The 22430-nt window shown below is 34.1% G+C and overlaps 1 protein-coding gene across 9 annotated transcripts in view; it reads right to left on the bottom strand.

Moving 5' to 3' along the window:
* The window catches only part of TMEM196 (transmembrane protein 196), a 399697-nt gene that overhangs the window by 10931 nt on the left and 366336 nt on the right, over positions 1–22430 (bottom strand). Inside the window, exon 1 of one of the 9 annotated variants that reach the window (XM_012437624.2) lies at positions 5627–5643. The exons of the other annotated variants lie outside the window; for them this stretch is intronic. The gene's annotated coding sequence lies outside the window, so the exon portion shown is untranslated. Of the gene's footprint in view, positions 1–5626; positions 5644–22430 lie in introns of those variants that run through there. 9 annotated transcript variants of the gene reach the window in all.

The following is a 22430-nucleotide window of genomic DNA, read 5'->3' as shown; positions in this document are numbered from 1 at the left end:
TGCTGGAAAGAATGTCCTTGTGGATATGTTGGAAGAACACAATGGGATAAAGCAATTGATAGCATATAATTTTTTGTAGATTAAACATTGTTGACATAATTGCTTTGCAAAGGCAATCATATCAGTTTATCTACCAAGGAAAGACTATTGGATATTTTGGTGATCATAACATGACAAATTGTTTAATTTTAATAGAGAACGTTCCATTTGAATGCAAGTTTTCACAAAGTTCTAACTTGAACTAAATCATATAAAAATATTCACTAATAAGTAAGAAGTCCACTAAAGGCTTTCAGATTTGTAAAGAAAATTTTGATTTGCAAAGAGAACTAGTTTCCATTTTTGTTGTTGTTGTTTAAATGTCTCAAGTCAGAACTAACAATATAGCTTGTTTCACTAAATACCTGACACCTGGATAGATTTATTTTCAAATACATATCAAAATATGCTAAGGATTATCTGAGATAATATGCATGTGGGAATTACCAAGAAAATTATTAAAAAGCAATAATTAAGGGAAGTTGTTGCAAAGAAACTTTTCCTACAAGGAAGCAAAATGATTATTACGCAGTCAGTGGTGCAGCAAGAAGGAATAGGGAACATGGAATATAAGAATTTGAATCTAAGAATATAAGAATTTGGTATATAATTTAGATGACCTGTCAAATTAATGGAAATGATTATTCGCCAAAAAAGTAGAACTAGAATAATTTGTTAACTTTCCCTAATATACACCAAAATTAATATAAAATTATTTGAGTTTTTAACTATATAAAAATGTATAAATATATTGAGTGACAACAAAGTTAAATATTTATATAATTTTAGACTACTGGGAAGGATTTTCTAAACATACCACCGAAGTGATAAACCAAAGTAGAAAGTACTTATTAATAGAAAAACATTTAGGTTTTATGGTCAAAAATATAACACTGGAAGGCAAAAAGTGTTGGGATTACAGTCAGAAAGTATATGATAGCCAAATGGTTCACATACTTTAGAAATAGATCTAACAAAATATTTTTAGTATTATAAAACCATGAGAAGATAGAAACTCAGAACTTTATGAAAGCTGAATACTTGCATAATTTTCAGAAGCCTTAAAAAGCTTTTTCAGAGTGGCCATTTCTCACCACCCACTGTGTCATAAGTGTAGATGATCATGTCCTGTTATGGACTCTTTTTGTTACTAATTTCATCTCACATTTTTCAAGGCTGTGCTCAGGAAATTCCAGTTCGGACCAATTCTGTACCTCTCAGTGCTTCAAGCTTCAGATCAAAGTTCAAGCATACCCTTCTCCTTAAGTTTCCCTGACTACCCCATTTTCATCCTGAAAGTCCATTTACCCAGAACTCAGTGGAAAAAAAAATTGAAAGCAGTGTAGTTTTGTGTTTCTTTCATCTGTTTTGAAATCTATAAACGCTGCCATTATTCATTTACAGTACACCCTGAGGGGTTGTCAGGAGCATGAGCGGAGTTCTCCATCCAGCCATTTGGTTGGAACACCTAGGTGGCAGAAAAATTGCAACTTTATATTGCCTCACTCCAATTGGATGGAGTTAAGAAATGGGAATTCAGGGATCTGGAGAGGGAAGGAAGGGTAGGGGAGGAATCAAGCAACATTTTTCTAATTTCAGCCCAAGAATGTAAATACTCTCCAATTCTTATTTCTGTTAGAGTATCCAAAATTACATTTTCTAGAGGAAAGCTGTAATCTGAGAAAAAATGGACACATGTAACCAGAAGTATATGAAATCATGGGATTTATGAGGAGGATCTAAAATATCTTGGTTGAAATTTAGCCATAACAGTTTATAGAAAAGAGAAAAAGAGGTACCCAAAGTAGTAAACTGATACTCTTTTCATTGGCTATCTTTATTTACTCCAAGTCATAGTACTGGAAGAGATCACAAAAGATGATTTAATTCATTCCTCAAAGTCCAGAGGGGTTAGTGACTTGCTCAAGGTAATACATCAAAGGCAGAAATCACACATATAATTTAAGGCTTTATTAAGAATCTAAATTAATTTGTTTTTAATAATATAATGGAAGTAATTTTTAAAGGGAATTTTTTTGGTGTTCATTCAGTGTAGATTATACTAGCAATTCCAACTAGAAGTGTTCAATGAATATCTACACACAACTGCAAGACCATTGTTAATTTATGATGTAACTTTGATGTAATAAAAATAAGAACATCAGTCAATTGTGTTACATTCTAAAATTAAATACATCTTATTTTATAAAGGAATTTGTTATAATATTTCAAAGTACATTTTTTTTTGTTCAACATAACTTTATCCAGGATGCAAACACTTACCCACATTATAGAAATTATTAAGCAAGTAAAAAACATTACCTAAAAAAATGTAAAGCTGATAGCTGTATGTGTGTGTATATGTATAAAGCCTGAACAATTTTACATGAGAAAATATAATTTTATTTCTGAGAAAATGGGATGTTTAAATCCAGGGAGGGTTATTTACATTGCTCTTACCGTGAAATAATATAAATGTAGCAACCTAATGATAGAGCATCAAGTGCTACACTATAAAATAAAATTAATTCATCCTTCAAGTGAAATTAATTTGATTCCAATTTAGATTATATTCAATAGAAAACTAACATTGTGACTCGTTGGATGAAATGACACAATTATGAAATAAGTATTTCACATTTTGAGTGGATTTTCTTTATGTAAAGTCCTTGGAGATTTCTGCTTTTGTTTAGGACGAAGAAAGATGCAAAGATGTCATTTCCACTCTGACAGTAAGGAAAAGATGATATTTTAGAGCCCATCAGAGAGCTGGTTGAGGTTCCAAGACAATGAAATAAGCTCAATTCAAAGAGAGATAATCTTCTCCAAGAAAAGTCTGACACTATGTCACCTGTTGCAGAGTTAAGGGAGGAAGAGACACTGGTCATCATACATGTGGGTGTCTTGAGGGAGGTATAAAGCCCTGTTCCTTCCCTAGACCTCTTTTGTGAAGCAAAACCCTTAAGCTCTGGCAGAAGGGTAGCAAAACCTCTCATTTCCAGGGCCTATCAAATATAGATTGCTACTGTAACTGGAGGAAAAGTAGAAGATATGTATAAAAAGTAGAAGGGGCAGGAGCTTCCTGCTCAAGATCAACCCCAGATATAAGACTGTTTAATTGTCTCAGGTAAGAGGGTACAGACTACTGAGAAAGTCCCACACCCGAGATCAGGTACACAGGGACTTCCTAAACTGAGACTGGTCTACAACAATAAAAACCCCTCTCCTTCAGCCCCATCTGCACTTCACCATGAGTTAGCAGTGGGAGTGACAACTGACAGCAGTCTACCAATAAAGGAGAGCTAACAGCATGGGAGGAGACCCTCCACCCCAACCCAGTGATAAAGATGAGCAGAGACTCAGGCTGAGGGTGGGGTGCTCACACCAAAAAAAAATTTCCAGCACCTCAGCTCCTGCCCAGAGCCCAAGGCAACTATAACCCACCACTAGAGGAATTTGAAGACTGTTTTGCACAAAAGATAATCACAGCCTAAACATTTAGTTCCTTACACCAGACTGACTCCACTTCTCATACTAACAGCCTAAAAGAAGATATTCAGATAAAATATAAAATTGAAAAAAAAAAAAAAGACTTTCAAACTTTGCACTGTATATCCAGCCTCGTTTAAGCAAGAGATTACAAGAAAGACATGTTCACTTGGCCAAGGGCATGGTGGTGGACTGAATTATAGCCCTCCAAAGATATCCACCTTCTAGCCCCTATTACCCATGAATATTGTAGGATAAAAAAGGCTTTGCCAATGTGATTAAATTAAGTTTCTTGAGATGGGGAGATTATCGCAGATTATACAGGGATGCCTCAAGTGTAATCACCAGGGTCATTTAAGAGAGAGGCAAGGTCAAAAGAAGGAGAATGCTATGTGTCGATGGAAACAAAGAGGCAGGGAGAAGAAATCTGAAGATGCTACACTGTTGGGTTTGAAGAGGGGCAAGGGGGATGTGAGGCAAAGGATGTAGGTGACCTCTGGTCACTGGAGAGGACGAGGAAGTTGGTTCTCCCTAGGAGCCTCCAGAAGAAATGTAGCCCTAAAGACTAATTTTAGACTTCTGCTCCTTAGAACTGTGAGAAAACAAATTTCCATTGTTTTAAGCCATGAAATTTGCCAAAAGTTGTTGCAGAAGCAACAGGAAACTAATACAGGCTTGAAAACATTATTCCATGTAAAACTCTAAAAGAATTATGAGAAGTTGTATTCAGGACAGTAAATAGAGAAAGTTGTGAGATAGAAAAGGAATGAAATAGGAAAAGCACAAAATAAAATAAAACAGTAAATGGTTTAAATGGAAAATACATTATTAAAAAAATTAATATCTGCCCTTACCGCAGGCGATTTTGGCATGAGCTATGGTGTGTTGAGTGGGAGTGAAGAAGTTGTAAGTAAAATGTTGTAATGTTCTTGTATTACTTAGCTGAATAAAGAGATCCTAACTAGATTTATATATTGATTAAAAAGTTGAACTTTAAATCTGTGCATTAAATTATAGATCAGAAAATAAAAAAAGAGAAAAAAATTTTTAAAAGATAAAATACAACAAAGATTAAACCAACGGGTATTATGAAAGTTAGAAAAAATTTAAAAAGTGAAACTATGCAATAAATATGTCTAAATAATTCTGATAAAGTAAGCAATCAGACTAAATGTGAATGTTTTCAATTTTCTTAGCAAGAGGGAAAATAGAGACCAGAAAAGTACTCTGTTAGAATTTCTCTAAAACGAGTAAACCCTTTTCTTTTCCTGCTACTTTGCTTCTCTTCTCAGTCTCTCTCTTTCTTTATTTCTTTCTCCATCTCTCTTACACTGGCCGAGGTGCTAGTTAATGAGTTCCTTATTAGTATTCTTTCCTGTACAAGAAAGCTTATTTTGGGAAAGAGCGACTAAGAGCAAAAAAGGCAATGGTAGAATTTCCCAGTTTGAATTATGTAATGGAAAATTTTGGAACCATGATTACTGTGGAAGCAGATATAGACAATGTTTCTCTTAGCTGACAGGGAGAGCAGGCAAGGTTGAGCTGATAAAATTATAAAAGATGACAGGCCAATCCTATTTTAAGACAGCTTATTAAAAATTTTTCCCACATAATATTTAACTACTTCAGATGAAATAATTTTCATTAAATTCTGTAGTTATTAAAGGAGATATTAGAAAACAGAAACAGCACTACCTGTTTTTACCCAAAGATAACTAGCTGAACTACAAATTGAATTTAATACTTTGATAACCTTTAATGACTTATACAATTTCATAAATATTAGTCCATTTCTTTAAAATGCATAGAAAAATTATCAGGAAAACACATAGATACGTGTTAAATGTTAAAATATAGATTAGAAATAATCTAGTTCTGGCTAAAAGATGTATTTATCCTATACCAGGATTAAAAGTTGAAAGACTTGTTTTGAGACCACCAGTTTTTGAATAACTTTACTTTGCTTCACTGAACTTTTAATTAAGGAATAACTCTGGAAGCTCTTTAAACGGTTATTTCATAGTTCAACACACAAAATGCACATAAAAAGCATTTCAGAGTTTTCTTAATATTGTGCTGATGATTGTGTTTTTCTTACATCATATCCTGGTTCGACTCAAGGATGCCTCCTCTGTCATGGGCTTCTTTTTATTTGAGATCCCATTTTTCTAGTGGTTCCTAATATATATATATTATATATTCAAATTATCTCTGTAAAATGGAGAAACCTTATCAAGTTAGAAAGCCTTCCTGAAAGCAGTGGTTCTCAAATATGGCTGCATATTAGCTTTTAAAATCCCTAATATTTTAACCAATTAAAAATTAACATCTCCAGGGTAGGACTCAGGCATCATTATTTTTAAATCTTCCCGGATTATTCTAGTGTACAGTCAAGATACAGAATCCATTTCCCAGGGAACCACATGCAGTGTTTTCAGCAGTGCTTTACTAATAGACCTGCTCATTTTAGGACTCTGCACTTCAGCACTGAAATTCTCCTTAATTACTCCCAGTGAAATATAAACAAACAAACTGCTCTTCAAGGGAGAAATATGGAGTCAACGTTCAAAACATAAGACCAAAGAGTAAGAGTTGTTTGGTCTGTAATAGGTCTTAGACATAGAGATGATGATGATGATGATGATGATGATGATGATGATTTTTTGAGACGGAGTTTCGCTCTTGTTATCCAGGCTGGAGTGCAATGGCGCGATCTCGGCTCACCGCAACCTCTGCCTCCTGGGTTCAGGCAATTCTCCTGCCTCAGCCTCCTGAGTAGCTGGGATTACAGGCACGTGCCACTATGCCCAGCTAATTTTTTGTATTTTTAGTAGAGACGGGGTTTCACCATGTTGACCAGGATGGTCTCAATCTCTTGACCTCGTGATCCACCCACTTCAGCCTCCCAAAGTGCTGGGATTACAGGCGTGAGCCACCGCGCCCGGCTAGAGATGATTATTTTATCATCCTTTAATTTATTTCACCCAGGGCCCGTCATCACTGCTAATACATATTTTTTTTTCCCTAAGTCTCTAATCTTTACCAAACATTTTTCAAACTTTCTGTTTTGCTTTAGTTAACCAGACCTAGAATTGGGTCTGAGTTATTGTCTGATAACTACACTACTGTCTGAGTGAATCAGACTAGCTTTGTATTGAGAATTGAGAAACAGGCAAAAGAAAGACACCTATACAAACAAACACCCCTGTAGAAAAATATTGAAGGGAAATAAACTGAAATTAAACAAGACCAAGAATAAGAAAACAAACAACTGACTTAAAATACGGGTGAAAGATCTGAACACACAACTGAACAAAGAAGATATACAGATGGCAAACAAACATATAAAAAGATAGTCAATGTTATCTGTCATTAAAAATTATAAATTTAAACAACAGTGAAATGCCAAGACGAATCTGTTAGAATGGCTAAAATTAAATAAACAGACAAACAACTGATGATATCAACTGCTTGTGATGTGAAGCAGCAGGAATTTTCATTTGCTACATATAGGAATGGAAAATGGTGTAGCTAGTATGTAAAACAAGATGACAGTTTCTTACGAAGCTAAACATAGTCTTCCCATGTGTCCCAACAACTGTGCATTTAAGTGTTTACTGAAATAATCTGAAATGATTTGTAAAACTAGGAGTGATAAAGATGTTTTTTCATCAAGGAATGAAGTATTCATTCATTGAATACTTGAATACCATTGAAACTGTGGTATATTTATACAATGCAATGCCATTAAATGATAGAAAAAAGAGATATCGAGACACTCAAAGACATCAATAGCATGTAAATACATATTGCTAAATAAAGAAGCCTGTCTGAGAAGGCTGTTCATTGTAAGATTCCAATTTTGTAAACTTTTGGAAAAGTTAAATAATAGAGACAGTAAAGATAGGTAATTATTAGGGTTTGAGGTAGATAAAGTGGGTTGAAAAGGTAAAGCACGGAGTATGTATTTGAGGAAATAAAAGTATTCTGTATGATATTGCAATTGTGGATACATGACACTATCCTTTTGTCAAAACACATAGAACTTTATAGCACAAAGACCCATTAATGTCTAAAATTTTAAAAATTAATTTTCTTAAAAATAAAAAAATAGGGGTTTAGGGAATCCCAGAATAGAATGTAGTATGTAATCAAACAATATAACCACAATAAAATGTATAAGACAATTTCAATGAAAAGAGTCAGGGAGAAAACACTGACCTAAGATGTAACTTTAGAAATAAGTGGAATCTGTAAAACTGAAGCAAAGACAAAAAGGCAATGGTATATAAGCATTATACTCTATTTCACAAAGTTGTTTCCTACAGGGTTACTGGTTAACAATTTTGATACCACTATACAAGTATACCGAAATTGAACAATTAAGTAAATGAATGGATGGTAAAAGCCAGATTTCTTACTGTTAGAGGGAGAGCTCAGAGATAAGTCAGGGGAAAAGTCTAGAATGATCCACATGGTAAGGGATTAGAGTTATAGATGTCAGTATTAAGCAGTTTTTAGTTTAATACAGATACAGATGGTTACATATAGAACTATTTATATAGATGCTTATATACACATTGCATATAATCATATATATTTCTTTTCTCTGTTAACTGACAATTCCTAGAAGGAGCAACAGCCCGGTATCAATGAGCACACCTATCACACAGATCTTGGTTTATAATACCATTCTCCTATAAAAGGAATCATGCATCCTTAGAGAAATGGCTGATTTTTGGACTGGGGCAGGAAATATACAAGATGAACGTGGAGCATACAAACAAACAAAAAACCCACACTGAGGTTTGTCAAAGGGACAAAGGAGCCAACTGAAATAGCTTCCAATGTCTAAAGCTGGAACAATTCAAGCGATAAAATAAAATAGCATGGGATTATGACCCAATGTGTACAGTAAATATACCGGAGGCCATAAAAATGAATGATAGACTAAATCAGCAAATGGAGAGAAGAGAAAAATCTACCATACAGACAAATTTCAAATCACTTATGTTGGTATTTTGCTTTCAAAGAAGTGGAGCATAACTTCCCACTATCAAGTGTGAGCCACATGTAATGATTTTCTTCCAAAAGGTATCATATGGAAAAGGGGAAAAAAGAGTAACTTTAGGGTGGAGAGACTGCACAAACACTATCTCAATCAGGTGACCAAAGTCAATGGCAACAGTGATAAATCATGTTGATTGTATATATCCTTCATACAATGTGATGAATATGGCAAGGATGCCCACTATTACCACTTGTGTTATACACTGGAGTAGAGCTACTAGATAATCCAAGTAGGCAGCAGAAATTAAAAGCATTAAAATTGCAAAGGTGGAAGTAAAACTATCATTATTTGCAGACAATATAAGACAATATAACTGATATATGAAATTCCCAAGAGAATCAACTCTACAATTTAATGCAAAAATAAGGTAATGTAGAAAGGTAACAAGGCACAAATTAATATTAGAAATTAATATATATATATGCAAGCAATGAAGTTCCTAAAACTAAATTGTGTAATACAAGTGTAAATGAGGAGAGAACTTAAAAACCTTAATGAAGAACATTATAGTAGATTTTTACAAATTAAAATAAATAAAACATAATTGCTGCAGTCTGAATATTTGGGAATGGGATTAGTGACCTTTAAAAGGAGGCTTCAGAGAGCTTGTCCATCCCTTCAGTTACCTGAAGACACAACTAGAAGGTGCCATCTTTGAAGCAAAGAGTGAGCCCTCAACAGACACTGAATTTGTTGGCAGCCTGGGGAAAAATATTTGCAACAATAAGAAAAAGACTAATTTCCCTAATGTAATGAACTCCTAAAAACTAATAAAGAAAAGATAAATGATTCAATGAAAACATACACGAAGGATATGAACAGATACTTCCCTGAAATACAAATGACTTCTAAATATAAATATGCTCAACCTCATCAGTAATAAGAGAAATGCAATTTCAAACTAACTCAAATATGTTTTTTCACTTATCAGACTGTCAGAAATCCTTTGATTCTGTTCCGTACTGTTCGATAATCTTGGCAAAGATGTAGAGAACCAGTCAGTCATACATTGCTTGTAGACAGATAGATTGATTACTGAAAGGAATTCAGCAACAGTTATCAGAATTATACAGGTGTGTTTTGTGTGTGTGTGAGTGTTTGTGTGTGCACACGTATATCTCTTTTGCCTCAGCAGTCCCACAAATGAGAAGTTATCCAACAGATTTAGCTGCAAGTGTACATACTGATCCATATGCCATATTATTTATTTTAGCACTATTAGTAATAACACAAGAAGAGCAGCCCCAAATGTCAGTCAGTAGAGTACTGGTTAAATTTAAAGGAATTCTTTGCATCTATTTAAACATATATGAGAAACATTACTATTCACTGATATGGAAAGTGTTCCAACACATACAGTTAAGTGAAAAAACCAAAAACCAAGGTGTAAAATTGTGTATGTAATATACTACCTTTTGTGTAGAAAGGAAATAAATATATAATTATCTATTATATAAATTTGTTCATACATGTGTAAAGTCACTGGAAAAATAAATAAGAAACAAATGGCTGTGATTAGTTGGGTTAGAGGAGTGATGGCATAGACTATTCATTGAATATCTTTGGTTTTATATAAATTTGTACCATTTGCAGGAGTTGCTTATTCAAAAAGTTCAATAAGTTGACTACTATTTGCTCAAGGCAAAATTAGGATGTAAGTATTAAGAAAAATAGCCCATCAAGATTCATTGCTATTCAATTTTGTGTTCTCTATGGGTATTTAAAAAATACTAACAAAAACTCCCCAATCTGTGTGTTCTCAGAATGCGTATTTGGAATGAGAGGGTGGCACCCTTTTATGGAGTGAGCCAAGGAGCTCTGCTAGCTTTTCTTCAGTCACAACCACTGAGGTTACTGTTTGGCCTGCCTATATCCAAGGCTAGTTTTGCATGTTGAATGAAATGAATTCAGAACCTGGAGGGTCAGACAGTCCAGGAACAAACCCAAAAGTTCCATGGAGTAGTTTATAAGAATTCAGTGCAGTCTTTGAAATAAATTAAGCCTACCATGGAAGACTGAGGTTGAAGGCTGAAAGCTGAGTGTAGTTTTCTTCTTATATATAGTGAAGCACCAGCCACTACATGTTGAAGTAGATGCAGCCTCCACCTTCAATGACTAACATATTGCATCTTTATTTAGAAAAGATCTTGTAGTTCCACACATTCATAATAGTCACTGAAATAAAATCTTTATTTTGCAAAGCATTTTGATAGTCTCTCAACCCTCTAGAAATAAAAATGGGTTGAAAATAGAATTTTGTTCCATGATGGGCAAGTTTATGAAGAAGATAAATTATGGATCTAAGAAACCATTTCAAACCTCATATGAATTTCCATATGAACAATGAAATTAAATGTGTTATTTTATTTGTCATTACTGGCATTGTTAGACTGACAGATCACCTATTTGTTATATCTGGCTTTCACATAGCCTCTCTGACAAAGTTGTGCTGTTGAAATAATATTTCTAGATGGAATAATGGAACTTCTGATGAAATGAATGAATTAGTAAATGTAATGATGAGTGTATTTACGGTATCCATGGGGAGGTACAAAAATTAATCAATTTCAGCCAATTTTAAGGCACATAAATGGGTGCAATTAATCTTTTCACTTAATCAAACCCAGTTAATTTAAACGTTTGAAAACAGTTATAGTTAGTTATGACAGATCCTTTTCTAAATGGTAGCATTTGAAAATAATTTGGACAGTGTTGACTTTCCAAGTGTCACAGTCATAACACTGTGTTTCAAAATTTTCCTTCTCAGTCCTCAGATGCTCTTGAGATGTCAATACAAATAGACTTTTCTACATAAAAGTCACTGAAAAAGACAGTACTTTTGCACTAAGTGATAATTGCAAAAATATATTTATTTAGAGGTGAGAAGTAATTTCCCAAACTAGAAATGGCTCGGTTCTTAATTGTCGAGATGGAAAATAATTTGGGAAATTTACCTATGAGAATATATTCCAGTAATTGATTCACTTTCAGGTTTCGCTTCCAAATATACACAGAATAGCTTTTCCGTTTTGTTAAAACTAGAAGTTGGACAATGTCTCAGGACTTTCATCTGAATGCTGAGATGCTATTACCAGCTACTGACTGGTTTGCTCTTCTGAGTGACTGTAGTTCAATCTCCTCTTTAGACCCCTCTTTAGCCTTGATGCACACACTATCCTGATCTTATCTAGAAATATGCACCTGAAAGAAATCCAGATACTTTTCATTCAGTCAAGATCAGATAACGTACAGTCAAAATATATTAGAAAATGCTTTGGGACATTAAAATATCAGAATACATTTTTTAAATAGGCCCAATTGTTTTGTTACTTTATGGTTATTTTAACCCATCAGGTACTATACTTTTCATGCCATGCCTATCTATAAGCACAACTTCTAAAGGAGAGAGGCATCTCACTTTCTGATTAAAAACAGTGACTGGTCTTCGAAGGACTAAAACGAAAGCTGTTCTCATCTTTTTTGTGGGTCCTTTCTGAGGAAATGAGTATGTTCTCACAGTAAGAGTAGGGTGTCCTAGGAGGAACTTGATTAAACCTTAGGGCTTATGTCACATTAATAATAATCCTGATTTTAAGACTTTGCTTGAAATCCTTTGTAAGATATCACTGAAAGTAAAGAGACATCTCTCCATTTGAGGATATATGTTTTATTCAATAATCCCATCTGAATGTGCATCTATCTGGTTTCAACACTCTTGGGAATGAGGCAGTGTTAAAAAGCTGCTTACTATTTGCCTATTTCTTCCCCACAGGTAGTTTTTGAGGATCTGCTTTTGGCCCTCTTAACAACTGGACTCATTCTAGTACAAATAATCTGAGTTACAAAGCAATCCAGAAGAATTTTTCAAATAATGACTTCCATAGACCATTTTATTGGAATGATGTGGGGATACTTATTAGAAACGCGGACTCATGTAAGAGTCCTGAAGGGAGCAGCAATGGATGTCTCAGATACCCTAAGGACTCCTTAAGCTTTTACGATGGACAAGGTTCTTCTCTTTCCTGCAAAGTATGACCTCTCATGAAGAAGACGTTTATCTCCATTCCCAAGTGTTAAGCTGATTGTCAGAGGCACTTTGTCAGCAGTCAGTGTCTTGTTCATACTTATCTCCATTAGCTATGGGGAAAGGAAGTTACTGTTGTTTTCTTGAGATCCTGTTGGAGACATTTTATGCCTTCACTTGGGAAGTTTTGTGTAGTTGATCTTTGAGAGGCTCATTTCCGCCATCAAAGAACTGGTGGTGTATTCGGGATTTTAAGTTCTTTTAAGCTTTATTTGTTTTTCTGTTTCTCATGATGAGGGATCATTTTTGGGGATCAGACTACCTGGATTGAAGGGAAGGAGCAGTCATCATCCCAGAAAATGCCCTTAAGAAATGAGAGAATGGCCTCTTAACAAAAGTAGTTGTCTCACCCAATTTTTTTTCTCTCTCTCTCTCTCTCTGTTTTCCTCTCTCTTTTAAGGGAGTCTGGAGGAGTTGATTTGAGGCCTTTGAAATAAATACAGGGAAGAATTTTACTCTCACTCTGTGGGTCAGCATTACAGTTTATATTACTTAGCCATGCTCTGTTTGTAACAATTTTATAATAAATATTTTGGATCAGGTATGAAAGTATTATTTTCTTCCTGAATACATTTATGCCAGAGGTCATCAGTATATATAATAGGACTGTGAAAACGAGGGGTTGGAAATAGTAAACTAGAAGGAGCTGTTTCCAAACTCTATGGGAAATCAATGAGTTGAAGAGCACTATTTATAACTCACTTGAAATTTCCTGAAGGAGAAGTATCTCATCTCTCCACATATCTAGTTTGTTAACTTCAACCTGGTTTTAAAGGACAGCAAACATGAATTACATCTTTCCATTATCTGGCTCAGTTTGATTGACACAGAGCCCTAAAATCTTGACAGGGTAAATAGGAAGATTTGTAAATAAGATCTCAAAAGAGAATATTGGAGAATTATATAATAGAAAAGTAATTATAAATTTCTCACTGCCTCAAAAAATCTAAAATAAATCTTACAAGAACATGAATCAGAATCTTGTCTGATCAGAATCAGAAGATTTTGGTAAACAAATCTGGAGGGTGAGGTTTTTAAGGACTAGATTATGGAAGAAATCATTGTAATTTAAGTACGATAATGGTCTACATGATTTATAAACTTAAGCTAATAAAAGACCCAGGGAAGATGCCAAGTTTCTGAATTGTTTAAGAATAGCTATGAATGGTAGTTTCTAAGTTTCATTGATTTATGTTATTAATGTGACAGATTTCAGCATTCTCTGGATAAACAGGACCATCATAAAAGAATTTTAACTCTTTTTTTAGCCTTTCACTTATTCATTTATTCTTTTCTCAGCATTTTACTTAGGCCTGCGCAGTTGCATAGAAGATTTAACACTTGTATGTCTTTATTGTATTATAAGATGATGCTACAGAGAATCAAAAATAACTTATACTCTCAACAGAGCCAGACAATAGGTGCTAGCTCTTAAATAAGCAAAAAGATCAAGCCTGACTAATTTTCTGTTTCCTGGAGTTATATTGTGCTTTTACTGAAATACCCACAAAGTTTGTACCAAGAAATAGTAGTATAGTAAAAAGAAATAATTTGGGAGTATAAAAGATGTGGGTTTTGGGCTTTGGAGAAAATATTAAACACTGCACTCTCCATCAATATTCCTCAAAAGTACAATTCTTAGCCTTACTAAAATAAATTTATAAGATGTCTTAGCAGATGAAACTTTGCCCTCATCATCCAGTTCCTTTACTTTGCTGTTAAACCAAGAATGACCCCAAATGGAAACATTTCTGAAGTAATCTTGTGGAATAAATTCTCAGATTTCAATAGTTTACTGTTTTCAAAAGTTTGCAACACTTATTGAGTTCTCTCTCCCAATATTTCTGGGAATACTGAAAAGAACATTTTTTAAGTGTTTTTATTTTCTGTGTAAGAAGTAAAGAGGCCAAAAAAAAAAAAAAAAAAAAAAAAAAAGCCAACAACAACAAAACATAGCAAATCTGTGGCAGAATTTTAATGAGAATTGAAGCTTGGGATTTCCTAATTATTCCTTATCGTGCCCTATACAGTCATCTGTCCGTACATGCAGGAGATCGGTTTTGAGACCACTGTACATTCCAAAACTTGATGATGCACAAGTCCCTTATGTAACAAGGCATACTATTGGCATATAATCTTCCCACATTCTTCTATATACTTTAAATTAAATTACTTTCAATGCCAAAGACAACAGAAATGCTCATATGTAAATAGTTGTCACATTGTATTGTTTTTTCTATGTGTATTATTTTTATTGTTATACTGTTATTTTTATCATTTTTCCCCCAAATATATTTGTTTAATCTGCAGTTGGTTGAATTGGTAGATGCAGAACCTGTGGATATGGAGGGACAACTATTCTTTGTTTCACATTAGCTCTAAGTATATTGGAAACACCTTGTCAAAAATATTCTCTTTAATAGATCAATTATATAATGTTTCCAGTAAAAAGATTTTGAACAAAATCTCTCTGGAGGGAAGGGCTGCTAATGAGTATGCCTATCACCTTAATTTTCACCTTTCCCTTGAGATTCTTTTTTTCCCTCACAATCACTATCACATTTAGACTTCCCACTGTTATCTCTTGCCCAGTTGGGGATAAAATCTAACATAGCTAGAATAAATTTATTTCCATTTCTCTATTAACACAGCTAAAATAAACTGTTATTTTCAAAGAGACATGACTAGAAAATAAAGAGGTACAAGAAGAAAATGAACAATGAAATTGTAGGATGTCTTCTTTTTGGTGAATAATTCATTGAACATGCTGGCCCTGTTCCATCCCACATCCTATTGGAGGGACCCAGTACAGGGGATGCTGAGAAGACATCAACCCTTAGGAGTCACTTCTATGGTCATCTTTTCCCAATTGAAGTTATCTATTGGTGTATTCTATGGGTTATTTTAATTAAAATGATGGTCTTTTTGCATTTTGTTCGATTTAAATCTAGATTTTTAAAAATCAAATAACTCAGAGGATCTATATTTCATTTATTTTAAAGTGGGAAGGTCATAAAATACATGATTGCTGAAAGGTGAGATACACAGGACAACTACATTTTGTGCTGCAGGATATGTACATTCATAGGTTGAAGCAAATACTACTAAAAGTTCTGTTCTTTGACCTACCTGGGAAATTGGAGTAGTCTAAAAAGGTACCTATTATTTCTGAATCTAAATGCTATCTCCAAAAGCAATGGAGAAGAGTTATATAGAGGAATATTTCAACCAATTATCAGAAAATAATTTCTAATGAATAGATCTGTCCACAAAGTAGCTTAAGCTTCCTCATAACATAAATGAGGTCCTTTTAATGAGAAATGTTTGGGAAGTGGGTAAATGAGTACCATGTGGGGGTACAGAGGATAGGGTTGGTACAAATCTGACAGGAAGTTGAAGTAGAATCCTATGAAATATACTAAGTCTCTATTTAATTGTAATTTACCACATGGCTAGATGCTCAATTTTCAAAGAATTGTAGATGTTCAATTTTCAAAGAATTGGAGTTCAGTGACATATAGTGGCTCTATGTAATTCATCTCTGATAAAACAAGACATTTTAGGCTATTTCAGTGCTCTGGGATATTTGTTGCTGTGGATATAAATTACTCAAGTCATAAATATATGCATAAACTGGTTAATTAAGGCAACTGAATCCAGAATTCCAGATAAAAGTTTGCTATAACCCAATAAACAACTATACTATTTTTACTTTTCTTTTGATTTTAAGATTTTGATTTCTATTGTATAAAATTGTAATTGGCATCCACATACAAATTTTATATTTTGGCCTACCTTCCAAAGTAATTAATTGATTTGGATTTTGTTTTTATAGCACTGCATAAGTTAGAAGGGTTTAAAAGGGGGCTTAGTTGCCTTGCCCAGAACATCAGCAGGAAAGAATTATTACTGCCTAATCTAGATTTAGAACTTATGGGATTTCTTCATTTCTGTCTTCTCACTGTGGTTCTTTCTTTGGAATTAGGGAAATCATATAAAATCCCTACTATAGTGGTTGTGGTAGTTTTTATTCTCTTAGGTTAAACCTCTTTACAGTTGAGTTGAATTATGTGTCATACTTTTAATGAACTAAGTATTTATTCAGGTTTAGGGAAGGGGAATACAGTTTATAGTCATAATAATAAGCAGAAATGGAATAATATTCATCAAGCACTTGCTAGTTACCAGCCTCTAGGCTAAACATTTTGCACACATCTAAATTAACCTCTGTATTTCAGCTGAGAAACTGATCCTCAGATAAACTTTTTCATATCATACAGCAGGCAAGTGGCAGAGCTGGTGTTTGAACATCAGTCTTTTTACCTCTAGAGGCTAACCTAATTTAGAAATTTTCAATTATGATTTTACCTGAACTCTCTCAGTATTTCTTTTTTTTTCCTGTATTAGAACTAAACTTAAGTTTTCTCTCTTGACTGGAAAATAGTCAATTTTTCTATTGGTGTGGTAACAGAAACCAAAGACAGCTGGCTATTTAATGAAGATCAGATCTTGGGTGGTTGTGATGCAATGGGATAGGATGGAATACGTTTGGATCCACAGTACGATGAGGGAGCTTTTCTCCCCAAAGGTTATTAGATTCTAGTCTCTAAAGATATTTTCCTACCACTTGGTGGCAGTAGCTCCCAATTAATTTACAATGAAAACTGATTGTTACTTCTAGCTGGGAGTGATTTATAAAAAGGATTACTTCCTTCAATTAATTAACTTTTCCACGTGATACATGTATTTCCATTGGTTCCTTTCATGTATATTTATTTATTATTGATTATGATTATGATTATGATTATGATTTTCTGGGCATTGTTCACAATGCTCTCTTGCCTCTCCTAAGTTAAAATACTTGAGTTTTCCTCTATAACAAAGATTATACATAATGACAATATAAAGTTTCCTTTATTCAACCTTGTAGATTTAGAGATGTTCACTCTGGCTGTCCAAAAATAAAAAAAAGGGTAATGACAGAACTTAGAAAGAATGAGAGCTTATCAAACCAGAATTAGAAGAGAACTTAAAATCATGTAGCATAACTCACTATGATGCATTTACAATAATCGAGGAACTTTAAGTGTCTTTTCTCAATCCACACAACCAGTCCATTGTATAGAATCAGAAACATGCTCAGAGAAGTTTAAGTGATTTTGTCCACTTAAACACAGTGTCTACAGCTTGTAAATGGTAGAAGCAGGATGCAAATCCAGAGTTGTCTGACACAAGCATGTGCACTCTCCACTGTGTCATGCTCCCTCTGATGATGGTAGCACCATGCCTGAGGGAAGACATGTACAAAAAGACTTCAGAAGGGAATATCAAAATTCTAAGCCGGCTCAACTCTCCAATATAAAGACAAGCAAAAGAAATGAGTTCATAGTGATCCAGATTGAGTTTGCTTAGCTACAAAGGCAAGTGGAAATCTGGAGTGGTCTACCAGAATGAGATAAGGCAGAAAGTTTTTTTAGGAGGCATAGATAATATTTGCCTTAAATGATTATATGAAATTGAAAGCAGAAGACTAGACTATAAAAACTACTAAAATTTATTCCTTAAAATCATGTTTTCTTAGAATATGTTAGGTCACAATAAAATGTATATATGCCTATTTTTAAATTAATAAAATATCAGAATATAACATTTTATGTATATTCTGTTCTTATACTAGGAAATTATTATGAATCAATGTAAACAGTGATTATCTCCGAGTGCTGGGATTATAGGCAATTTTAATGCCATTTTGCTATTTTGTATTTTTCCAATTCTCTACAGTAAACTTGTTAAAAAAATAGGATATTAAATATGATATTTCCAGAAATTTGTCCTGATAACATTATTTAGGCCATTGGTCTATGGCTTTTACACATATAGGAGTTAATATATGAACAAGATAAAAATAAAACAACAGATACCACCCTTCTTACAAGTAGAGGGAGACCTACTTATAACATGTAATATGAAAAGAGCCAATCAAAATATTTCCCTCACTGGCCTTAAGTTCCTACTATGTGAATGAGTCATGTGAATTAAGTCACAGATTCCCCAAAAGGCTTCCATTTAACATCCAACCTACAAAGTGGGTAGGATTTGCATTCACAAAATTAGTATCCAAGTGGGAAAACACCTTCATTTTGTTTTGTGTGCAGGTCAGAAACCCTCGGTAATAACCCAGAGCAGTGCTAAATATCCTGGAAGGTTCTGTTTTTTTGTTTTTTGTTTTTGTGTTCTAAAATGCATTTTATTGTATATATTTAAAGGTATACAACATGATGTTATGGAATACATACAGATAATAAAATAGTTACCATAGTGAAGCAAATGAACATATCTATCATCTTTTTCAATGGAAGGAAAGAATAATGCTTTTTGTGAGTTAGCCTTGTATTTATCAACAACTCTTCCAGATTTTTCTGATCTATTTTTGTTCTCTCCTTTATTTCCCGTACTCATAATTCCTACCTCCAAATACACAACACTCACAAAGAATTCTACAGACTGAGGCTAAGTTCAGCCTGCTGCAGTGGAAATTAGAGGGTCAGTGAATGCAATCATAACTTGCCCAACATTACTATACTATTCGCATTTCTTGTTGACAAGTTTTCACAGTTTAGGATCAATCTCCTCCATTAACAAAGGCAGCCTTTTTCATCTTATATGACTGATTGTTAGAAAGTTCTTTGTTTCGTTAAACTTGAAGATTTTATCTCCAGCATGTCTACTCATTATCTACATATTAAGACAAGTGCAACATCAACCCTGGATCTTCCTCTAGGACAAACATGCCCTGGCTTCTCAGCCATTTTCATGATCACTCTCTCCTAAACCTTCTGTTGTCTTTTTCTCTCTTTAAGAGTTAGCAAAACTTCCCATTTCTCTAAAAGAGCAGATTTTAAATGTTCTCGTCACACACACACACAAATAAGTATGCAAAATGATGGATATCTTAATTAGCTTGATTTAATCATACCACAAATGTAAGCATATATCAAAACATCACCTTGTAGCCATAAATATATGCAATTATTATTTGGCAGTTAAAAATGAAACTACAATGCAAATGAATAAACTGGAAGACCTTTATCTGTTAATCAGAAGAACATTCAATTCAATTCTTTTTTTTTTAGCAAATTTCTAAGTAGTTGAGGTCTTTAATCACCATTATGTCCTTACAGATCCTTGTATCTCATAAGAAATCCTTAACACACGTCAGCCTTAAGCTGGTGAAAAGTTGCTCGGGGTTGTAAATACTTTTAAGCAGTGGTCCTCTGGTGCTCTTTACCTAGACCAGGCCATCTTCTACTCCCAAACAGGACAACCGAGATTAAAATATATGGGGTCTACCATGTTTAGAATTCTATGAGATAAGGCAGAAAGTTTTTTTTAGGAAGAATAGATGATATTTGCCTTAAATAATTATATGAAATTGAAAGCAGAAGACTAGACTATAAAATTACTAAAATTTATTCCTTAAAATCATGTTTTCTTAGAATATGTTAGGTCACAATAAAATGTTTATATGCCTATTTTTAATTTAATAAAATATCAGAATATAACATTTTTTTTTTTTTTGAGACGAAGTTTCGCTCTTGTTACCCAGGCTGGAGCGCAATGGCGCGATCTCAGCACACCGCAACCTCCGCCTCCTGGGTTCAGGCAATTCTCCTGCCTCAGCCTCCTGAGTAGCTGGGATTACAGGCACGCGCCACCATGCCCAGCTAATTTTTTGTATTTTTAGTAGAGACGGGGTTTCACCGTGTTGACCAGGATGGTCTCGATCTCTTGACCTCGTGATCCACCCGCCTCGGCCTCCCAAAGTATAACATTTTATGTATATTCTGTTCTTATACTAACTAGGAAATTATTATGAATCAATGTAAACAGTGATTATCTCTGAGTACTGGGATTATTGGCAATTTTAATGCCATTTTGCTATTTTGTATTTTTCCAATTCTCTACAGTAAACTTGTTAAAAAAATAGAATATTAAATATGATATTTCCAGAAATTTGTCCTGATAACATTATTTAGGCCATTGGTCTATGGCTTTTATACATATAGGAGTTAATATATGAACAAGATGAAAATAAACCAACAGATACCACCCTTCTTAGAAGTGGAGGAAGACCTACTTATAACATGTAATACGAAGAGAGCCAATCCAAATGTTTCCAGTACCATTCATTATGCTATTTATTTCTTTCATAGGCAGTTCTATCCTTTTACATAACCCCATAAAATCATATCATTTCTTCAGAAATAAAGTGAATCTTGCACAATCCACACCAAAAATATTCTTTCAGAATCTGAAAAAGAATGATCATATATTATGTCTTTTGAAATATTTGTTTTAAAGGTTATAATTCCCCAATGCTATTTCCTTGAAAAGTGTTTTGTTTCCAAAGGTATCTATAAAGGAGTAACTGTAACATGTGAACCAAGTTAAGAGGAATGGTTGAAAATTTAATGCATTTAAAGTTTTTCCCTCATTTCTGAGGAAAGAATAGAAAGACTCTCTGATTTAAAAAAAAAGGATGGGGCCGGGCGCGGTGGCTCACGTCTATAATCCCAGCACTTTGGGAGGCCGAGGCGGGTGGATCACGAGGTCAAGAGATCGAGACCATCCTGGTCAACATGGTGAAACCCCGTCTCTACTAAAAATACAAAAAATTAGCTGGGCATGGTGGCGCGTGCCTGTAATCCCAGCTACTCAGGAGGCTGAGGCAGGAGAATTGCCTGAACCCAGGAGGCGGAGGTTGCGGTGAGCCGAGATCGCGCCATTGCACTCCAGCCTGGGTAACGAGAGCGAAACTCCGTCTCAAAAAAAAAAAAAAAAAAGGATGTTATTATTTTTATTTTATTTATTTCTTGTTATAGCAGAAATATGAAGATGCAGAATGGTATGGTTTTTCTGTTAAACCATAGGAAGTAGAAATACAAATATTGAAGAGAAAATAATTCCTTTCCCTTGACAAGATAGATAGCATGATGATTGTGCATCAGCTAACAGAATGCGACTACACAGGGAAGAAAGTATTTGCAATGACTTTTCATGTTGAGCTGCTAGATTCTGAAGCACTAGTGGAGCCATTTTTATGCTCCAGGACATTTGTCACTCTGGGAAAATGTTGACAGGTGCTGTTCACAGAGGTCTGGAATATAAAACCAGCACTGCTCTTTAGAACCAAGACTTAAAAGAAACCCATAGAGTATCACACAATGGTTAAGAGTATAGACTCTGGAGTCAGACAGACATGTGCTGTAAATCTGGCTGTGTCATACACATGTAGGACTTATAGCAGCTAATTAAAGTCTCTGACTCTCAACTTTCCCATTGGTAAAATAGATGTACTCCTGCAAGTATGCTAATACTTATCTAAAAGTGCTGTTAAAAATATTAACGTAATAATGCTGATATTTTTGGTATATTTCTAATATCCAATAAACTGTAAATAAATGGAGCTGTTAATAATAATTATTAAAATTTTATAATTATTGAGAATCTGATAGGTACAGACCAGTGTCAGAATTCCTAAGAGAATTATAAAAAATATTTTATACTTTTATTTTTCTTATTTACAGAATCTTCCCTTGTGCCAAAACCATGGATATGTTTGTTTCAGAATATTCATGCTTCCTCATTCATGGAGGTTGGTTTTCCTATATCACACCAATATGTACTCAGGGATTTGAGCACCATTACTCTCTGCAACCTCTGGCCCTAATACGCTAAGCTGCAATT

The sequence above is a fragment of the Aotus nancymaae genome, unplaced genomic scaffold, assembly GCF_030222135.1.
Source record: "Aotus nancymaae isolate 86718 unplaced genomic scaffold, 86718_ANA_hifiasm-v0.15.2.pri h1tg000025l, whole genome shotgun sequence".
In the NCBI taxonomy this organism is placed as follows: Eukaryota; Metazoa; Chordata; class Mammalia; order Primates; family Aotidae; genus Aotus; species Aotus nancymaae.
Note: the sequence above shows the minus strand (reverse complement) of the source record. Positions and strands in the feature narration are given on the sequence as shown.